Source organism: Bos indicus, chromosome 1 (genome assembly GCF_029378745.1).
Source record: "Bos indicus isolate NIAB-ARS_2022 breed Sahiwal x Tharparkar chromosome 1, NIAB-ARS_B.indTharparkar_mat_pri_1.0, whole genome shotgun sequence".
Taxonomy (NCBI): domain Eukaryota; kingdom Metazoa; phylum Chordata; class Mammalia; order Artiodactyla; family Bovidae; genus Bos; species Bos indicus.
The window spans coordinates 36,856,795-36,866,138 of NC_091760.1; the positions used below are offsets into that span (position 1 = coordinate 36,856,795).

The 9,344-nt window shown below is 35.0% G+C and overlaps 1 protein-coding gene across 4 annotated transcripts in view; it reads left to right on the forward strand.

Moving 5' to 3' along the window:
• The window catches only part of ZNF654 (zinc finger protein 654), an 87,539-nt gene that overhangs the window by 41,295 nt on the left and 36,900 nt on the right, over positions 1 to 9,344 (forward strand). The window lies entirely within an intron of this gene.

The window sequence follows — 9,344 nt, forward strand, 5'->3', positions numbered from 1 at the left end:
ACTGCTAACTAGGACCCAGAAGAAGAAGAGCAGGGGGAAAAGACCTCTTACTGCTGCTCCCTTCCTCCTTCAATTTTCTACCACTGCTTCCTTGGTCAAACCTAATCATTAAGCAGTTGCCTTCTGCATAACTGACATAGACGTCTGGGGTTTTTACTCTCCTCAGTTTAGGTAATAAAAATGTATTGAGAAGTCCTGGGATGGTGGTTATTGCCTCCCAACCTTGAGGGAGGAACCCCCACTGTAGGAAGTCACTGAAAAATAACATGCTGTTCCAACACTTCAGGCCACCACAGTGAGAAGGAAAGTCATGCCTCTGAAAATGGGTCAGTCTTCGTTTATCCAAGAAGGGTGGAGAAGACTAGAGCAGAGAGGACCATCACTTGAACTGGGGACAGGGTGGGGTTTGCTGGACCCCAAGCTGACTCCTCAAACACCAAGGAAGGGAGAGATTTGTTTCTTCTCCAGCAGCAAACTCCTCTTACCCTTTATAAAGCTTCCCTGGGTGAAGCTTTCATCCTGTAGGTTCATCACAATGTTGTCAGCATTCAAACAGATATGCTACTGTGGTGTGGTGGTGTGCTGATTGTCATGGAGATGAAAGACCTCTGTTTTTGAAAGGTATTTCCATTGCTTTTATATTTGGTTGATAGGATTTTTTTACCTTAGTACTTTAAAAGGTGTCTATCCATTGTTTTCTGGCTTGTGTGATTCTTTTTTTTTCTGATGAAAAGTCTGGCATCCTTATTTTTGTTACCCTGTATATAATGTACCCTTTGGGGGAGCTGTTTTTAAGATTTTCTTTGTATCATTTTTTAAGTTTTGAGTAGGTTGTATAATACATGTTTGTGGTTCAAAATTCAAGAAGTATGGTGAACACACAAAGAGATATTGTTCAATTTATATTCTTCAATTTTGTTTACAGTGAAAACGTCCTCTAGTTTCCATTTCCATACGCAATCAATGTAATCATTATCTTGGGTTTCCTTCCAGAGATACTTTATGCATATACAAAAAAAATCATGTTTCCTTTTCCTCTATTTTACAAAAATGCTAAAAGGTGCTATAGTATGCACCCTTTCTTCATTGGATATCTTTTCCCGTTATAGAGGACTATCATCAGTCATTAAAATGACTGTAGAGTATTTATATGTTATGGAAATGTAAAAGTTTTAACTAACTGGTACTCTGTTAATTAGTGTTTAGATTTTGTTCCAATCTATTGCTATCAAGAACCCTTTATCAGCAACCCCTTAATTAATTGCCATGTATGAATGGCCCTAGGAATATATACAGGCATATTTTGTTTTGTTGTATTTTGCTTTATTTGATTCATAGGTAACTATTGTTTTACAAATTGAAGGTTTCTGGCAACCTTGCATTGAGCAGGTCTGTTAGTGCTCAACAGAATTTGCTCATTTCATGTCTCTTTGTCTTATTTTGGTAATCCTCACAGTGTTTCACACTTTTTCATTATTATTATATTTGTTATTATCATCTGTAATCAGTGATCTTTGATGTTACTGGTACAGCTCACTGAAGACTCAATGATGGTTAGCACTTTTTAGCAATAAAGTATTTTTAAATTAAGCTATATGCATTTTTATGCATAATATTATTGCACACTTAATGGACTGCATATTATAGTGTAAACATAAATTTTATGTGCACTGGGAAACCAAAAAAATAAATTCATGTGTCTTGCTTTATTGCAATATTTGCCTTATTGCGGTGATCTGGACCTGAATCTGAAATATCTGACTTCAAGGATTTTTGCATATTGTACAGGTATCCTGGGAGTAGAATTGCTGGATCAGAGAATGTTAGGTTTATCATTTTGATAGTTAGTGCGAAATTTTCTCTGTTTAAGTTGAGCCAATATATAATATTACCAGCCATATAAGACGGGACCTATTTCCCTACATCTCTGTTAATGTGGCATTTTATAAATTTTTAAGATTATAACAATTCAAACCTACACAGAATTAAAAGGAATAGTATAATGAATTGCCCCTCACCAGCTTTAATCATTATGAATATATCATCAGCCTTCTTTTATCTCTACCTCTGCACTCCTTACCCATTGCTAGTTATCTCTTTTATACCTTTATTGAGGCATAATTTCCACTAAGTTCTTGCAATTTAAGTATTATTAATCAGTTCCTGGGTTGGGAAGATCCCCTGGAGAAGGAAATGGCAGCCTACTCCAGTATTCTTTCCTGGGAAATCCTATGGACAGAGGAGCTTGGCAGGCTACAGTCCATGGGGTCGCAAAAGAGTAAGATATGATTTAACGACTAAACAACAACCCAATTTACAGTAAATTTGTAAAGCTGTGCAGCCATTACTACAATCCAGTATTACTATGATTCTCCACCCCTAAAATATCCCTCTTGCATACTTTCAAACAATCCTTAGTCTCTCCCCAGCCCAAGGAACATCTGTTTTCTATCTTAATTTTATAGCTGCTATACCTAGACATTCCATGTAAATAATATATCATAACATGTAGGCTTTTACATATGAGTGCTTTCATTTAGAATAACGTTTTTGAAGTTCATGTTTTAGCACATCAGTAGGTCATTCATTTTTGTGCTGAATAGTAATCCGTTTTATAGATACAGTACATTTTGTTTTTAAAATCTAGTAACTGATGGATATTTGGACTGTTTGCAGTTTTTTGGCTATGAACATTTGTGTACAAGTGGACAAATGTTTTTGTTTTCTTTGACTAGATATTTAGGAATGGAATTGCAATATCCTATGATAGTGTTGTGGGCTTCCCTGATGGCTCAGTTGGTAAAGAATCTGCCTGCAATGCAGGCGACCCCGGTTCTATTCCTGGGTCAGGAAGATCCCCTGGAGAAAGGGATAGGCTACCCAGTCCAGTATTCTTGGGCTTCCTTTGTGGCTCAGCTGGTAAAGAATCCACCTGCAATGTGGAAGACCTGGGTTCAATCCCTGGGTTGGGAAGATCCTCTGGAGAGGGAAAGGCTACCCACTCCAGTATTTGGGCCTAAAGAATTCCACAGACTGTATAGTTGATGGGGCTGCAGAGAGTCGGACACAACTGAGCGACTTTTACTTTCTTGATAGTGTTAGTCACTCAGTCGTCCAACTCTTTGCAACTCTATACAAGAGGAGCCTGGTGGGCTCCTCTGTGGAATTCTCAGGCAGGAATACTGGAGTGGGTTACCATTCCCTTCTCCAGGGGATCTTACTACCTCAAGGATCGAACCCAGGTCTTCTGCATTGCAGACAGAGTCTTTATGTTTAACATAGAACTGCCAAACTCTTTCTAAAGTGACTACGCCTTTAAAATTCTAACCAGCTATCTATACGGGTTTCAGTGTCTCCGAATGTTCACTGACAAACTTACTATTTGTCTTTTTCATGATAGCTATTCTAGTAGTTGCCTAGTAGTATCTCAGTTTTGGTGGATTTCCTCAGTGCTGTTGATGGTAGATCTTTTCATGTACCTTTCTTCAGTGCCTATCTTCTTTAGTAAAATGTCTATTCTAATCTTTTGCCCATTTTTAAATTGGATTGTTTACTTTATTGAGTTTTAAGGGTTCTTTATACTAGTTATACATTCTTTATCAGATATGTGATTTGTAAATACTTTTCCCTATACTGTGGCTTACCTTTTCATTTTCTTATTGGTGTCTTTTGATCTTTTGAAGTTTATTACTGGTTTTAAGAAATTTGATTGTAATTTTACACAGTAGTTTCTCTCACTTTTCTTACTATTAAGCTTCTTGGAAGTTTGGGTTTGTACTTTTTCCCAAATTTGTAAAATTCCTTTTGAGAATTTTTTTAGAAACAACCATTATGTTTTCTTAAAGGACACCACTTGAAGGAAATCCACAGTTGACTCACATACTACTGACTGTTCTGTTCATTTTTTTCAGTCTTTGTGTGTGTGTTGACACTGTCTTCTGCAGTCCAATCTGACATTAATCCCATACAATGTATTTTCCATCTCAGACATTGTATTTTTTTATTTCTAAAAGTTTCAGTTGGGTCTTATGTGTTCTGTTTCTCTGCTTAACATGATTATTCTTTACCTCAGGAGTTGGCAGACTGTGGCCCATGGGGTCAAATGCTGTCCATAGCTGTTTCTGTTCTCTTTTTTAATATGGCTCCCAAGCTAAGACATACTATATTTTTAAGCAATGGTATTAAAACAAAATGTGACATTGGTGGCAGTGGGGACGGGGAAGGGGGGAGGGAAAAAAAAATGGGAGAGAGACCTTAATGTGGCTCAGAAAGCCTAAAGTATTATCTGACAACCCAGGCTCCACCTTCAACACAATATGACAGTGGAGGAATTTGAAGCCAGTGGTGCACTGAAGGTCATGATAGCAACAACCCACATGGTAGCAATAACACAAGCCCACTTAGCTCATGACTAGATTTATTTAAATGCCCCACAATAAAGGCTAGCAGAAGAAACGGCATGTCATTTTCCAGGCACCAGTTTAATTAGTATCTGTCTTTACTTTCACAATCATGAAGTCTAGCTTTCAGCCAAGAATTATGGACACATGAAAAAGAAAAAGAAAAAATAATGCACTATCAAGGGACAAAGCAGGTTGTAGAATCAAATTCACATATAAAGATCTAGTGGTAAAAGTGGATAACATGATTTAAATATATTGAGAATTTCACCAAAGAGCTAGGACGCTTTAAGAAAGATTCAAATGGAAATGCTGGAAATAAAAAATACAATAATAGATGAAGAATGCCTCTGATGGGCTCATCATAGAGTTGGTACAATACAGTTAAGGAAAGAATAAAGGAACTCAAGTGTAGGTCAAAAGAAATTACCTAAACTAAATGTCAAGCAGAAAAAAAGAAAATAGAACAGAGGGTCTAAGAACTTTAAGAAAATATGAACCTGTATAACATAAGTTTGTTAGAATCCCAGAAAGAGAAGCAAAATGAGGCAGAAGAAATACAAGACAGTAGCCGTGAATTTTTTCAAATCTACTGAAAGACATTAAACCATAGATCTAAAAATCTCAGAACAATGAACAACAAACAGAATAATTTTAAACTCTCTCTCAGCCTGCCACCTGTATCACCTAGATGCATCACATTTAAACTTGGAAAATCACAGAAAAAATCTTGAAGGCCACCAGAGAAAAAAGACATTACCTAATTTAGAATACCGCAGCAGACATCTCAGAATCTGTGTAAGCCAGAACATAGTCAAGTGACATCTCTAAAGTACTGCAGGAACAAATCTTTCAACTATTAATTCTTGAGGGAGAAATAAAGATGTTTTCAGGGAAGCAAAAGCTGAAAGATTTTATTCCCAGAAGATGTGAACTACAAAATGATGTAGCACAAGTATGATGCCAGACAGAAAATCTCATCAGTATTCTTACGCTGCTCCTGACTTTTGAATCATGATTAAGAAAATTTTCTCTATAACCAAGTTGTATGTGATTATTTCTGATATTTGTATTAATTTTTTGATCCGTTTTGAATTTTTTCTTATGTTTGGAAGTTGGAGTGAAGCAATTTTGTCTTTTAATACTGGGCTGTCTGATATGAAGCCAACATTTTCCCTGATTTGAGATGCTGCTTCTGTCACATATTCACTTCTCCCATGCAACTGTCCTATTTTTGGATTTTCCATTAAATTTCATTAGGCTGTTTGTTAACATGCCAATATAATGCCAGTTCAATTATAAAGGTTTCAAATGTTTTAATATTTCAAAATGTTTTCATATTGGCTAGTTGCTTTTTGTTGCTCATGCTATTTCATGGTTTTCATGGATATTAGTTTTGTAATCAGCTTTCTTCTTTCAGGTATACTAATATATGAATTACAAGAACTTAGTACTGAAGTATATATTTTATATGCTTTTTATCTTCCTTTAGCTCAAGAGCACTAGAACACAAAGACTGAAACTTCTCATTCCAGTTTTAATGCTATTGATGTTTTATATTTTTACTATGATTTTTAAAAGCCCAGATGAAATTATTATTATTGCTTCATGCTATCAAATTTTTTAGTCATTATATGCTTATTAATTTGCATTAGTGAATTAACATCTGCTTCCCTCATGGCTCAAGCAGTAAAGAATCCACCTGCCAATGCAGGAGGCACAGAAAACGCTAGTCACTAGTTTGATACCTGGGTCCAGAAGATCCCCTGGAGGAGGAGATGGCAACCCATTCCACTCTCCTTGCCTGGGAAATCCTATGGACAGAGGAGCCTGGTGGGCTATACTCCATGAGGGCGCAAAAGAGTTGGACAGAACTGAGCACACACACACCGTACTAATTTGCATCTTAGACTCTTCTTGCTCATTTAATTTCCCATGTCTTTTAAATAGTCTATTTTTTTCTGGTTGTTTATACATTGTTCTTTGGCATTTTATAAATACTATGATTAGGTAGGTATAGATTAATCATTATGGAAATTTCTTGGGCTTTCTAGATCTGATATCTTTTATCAGTTATAAAAAATGCTTACTTAGTTTTTGTCTTAGCTTCATTCTCTCTCTCTCTCTTTTTTTGTGGAAGTATGATTAGTCATGTTAGAATAGTACACTCCATTCCTCATGTCCTCATGTCTTTAACCCTTGTGTGTGTTTTCCATTTCTTTGTCTCTCTGTATTGCACTTTTATTTTTTTGCAGATCTTTCAGTATACTAGTTTTACTAGTTTTTTTCTTCACCTGTGTCTAACCTGCAGTTAAATGTGTTCATTGACTTTTAATTTTGTTGATTTTATTTCTATAAGTTTTTGACTGCTATTATCTTTTTTTATAATTTTTAATATTTCTTTATTCTTTAAACATGGAGTAGGAAATGGTAATTCACTCCAGTATAATCCCATGGACAGAGGAACCTGGTGGGCTACAGTCCATGGGGTTGCAAAGAGTCAGACATGACTTAGTGACTGAATAATATTCCTTAAACTATATTATCCTCATTTTATATTCTAGATCTGGCTTAAATATATAAAGTCTTTGTGGATTTTCTTTTGCTTCTTGCTTATGATGTTGTCTTTCCTTATATAGGCTATGATTTTTATTGACATCATCATTATTACTAATATTTACAAATACTACAATATTTACAAATTGTGAATTTGTATTTTCTTGGAATAAATTTATTTGTAAAAATTGAAGCCTGGGTTTGAAGTGGATATTTAGAAAGGATTTACATTTGTTTCACCCAGAGACCTGGAGATACTACTAGCACAGGACCAATCTTAGCTAAAGTCTTAGCCTGAGAATTTTTGGACCATCTACAGAATATGAATTCAGGTGAAAACCTGTATGAGAGGATTTTAAAGTTAGTCTTTTTTTTTTCCCCTTTCCTGTGTAATTCAGTGTGCAAGCAGGCAGTTTTCCTTACAGGCTTAGAAATGTGATGAAACTGATCGGAGGAGCATATTAGTATAACTTTTAACTTTTAGTCAAGGCAAAAGCCAGCTGTTTTAGCCAGCATTTTACTTATTTTCAGAGGATGAATCACCAAAGGTGGTGATTCATAATATAGAAAAAATAATGTACAGTTTCTTTATCTGTACATATTTGAAAAAAAAATACAGACCTTTTCTTTCCTCAGTAAAGACATTACTGAAGAAATTGTTTTGAAGATAAATGCATTCAAATGGTTGAGTATGACTAAATGCTCTTTGTTAAGCTTAAGTAGCATTTAAGTTGAGATATCTATATGATCAAAGATTTAGAATTATCATAGAAGAAATTGTTAAAAATCGAGAGTTTATAACATTCTATTCTATTCTTCTTTAATTCACGTAGAATAGACCTAATTTTATTTGGCTTAAATTGCTAAGTGGATTTCTTGTATTTGGGTAGTTAAGCATTATAATTTACTGGAATTTTCCTGTGGTACATAAATGCAGAAATCCACATTCTTGTATTTCATTGTGAAAATTACTTAATCTGCTTCAGAGACCCAGAAACGAAAAGTAAATCTGGTCATAATTATCACAGTCTATTATTGTGTGCCTGTGTATTTTAGGAAGTACCTTATTACCCCTTGTAGTATATGTGAAAATATGATCTGAATTCTAAGACCAGAATATAGTTTGTTTCATAAATGGGGACTCTAGTGGTATTCTAGTTATTTAAGCTTACATAGCTAATAGGAATATACTGTTTGATAAAAGTAAAAATGACTATAAAAGGTATGCTGCTGCTTAGTTGCTTCAGTTGTGTCCGACTCTCTGCGACCCCATGGACTGAAGCCCACCAGGCTTCTCCGTGTATGGGATTCTCCAGGCAGGAACACTGGAGTGGGTTGCCATTTCCTTCTCCAATGCATGAAAGTGAAAAGTGAAAGTGAAGTCGCTCAGTCGTGTCCGACTCTAGCGACCCCATGGTCTGCAGCCTACCAGGCTCCTCCTTCCATGGGATTTTCTATGCAAAAGTACTGGAGTGGGGTGCCATTGCCTTCTCTGATAAAAGGTATAATTTTTTTAATTAAAAAGGCATGCCATCTGTAATATACTCATCCCACTGCAAATAATTTGTTTTTATATAATTAACTTTATTTAGGTATTTCTAATATGAATAATTATTTCACTTTAGTTAAATGAACTGTAGGTAACCTATAATTAGGACTAGTACTAATTATAATTGGCTAATGTATAGACCGTTACATATTAAGCATTATACTAAATATATAGTTTATCCAAATATTAAGCATTGTATGAAACACATTCAACATTTCCAGTATTACGTTATACAATAATACATTTTTGAAGAAAAACATCTTGATGAATTTTTTTAGATACCTTAAAAATCTTCATAATTTAAGTAAGGAAAAATTGGTGTCTTATATTTCAACAAAACTGACATATGCACAGCTGGGAAAAACTCATGTGTGAAGACTTTAGGTTTCCTCTTAGATTGTTGAAGGAAACTTTGATGGCAATATTAATAATAAAAATAGTTCTGTATTATTATTAGCAAGCACCTATATAGCATTGCCAGGGATTGTTTTAAGTGCTTTACAAGACATAGCTATTATTATTGTTCCTGTTTTATAAATAAAGAAACTGAGACACAGAGATACTAAGTGACTTGCTCAGGGTCACATTTAAAGGAAATAGTGGAGCTGAGATTGAAACCCAGTGTTGGCTCTAGACCATGGTTGAGTAAAGGGCCAGATAGTAAATATTTTTAGGCTTAACTAGTAAGGTCTAGTTGCAGCTACTCAGTTTTTTTATCTGGTGTGAACACAGCCATAGTCAATATATAAATATATGGATGTGGCTCTGTTTGAACAATAATGTAGTTACGGACAATGATATTTAAATTTCATGTAATTTTTACCTGTTAGGAAATACTA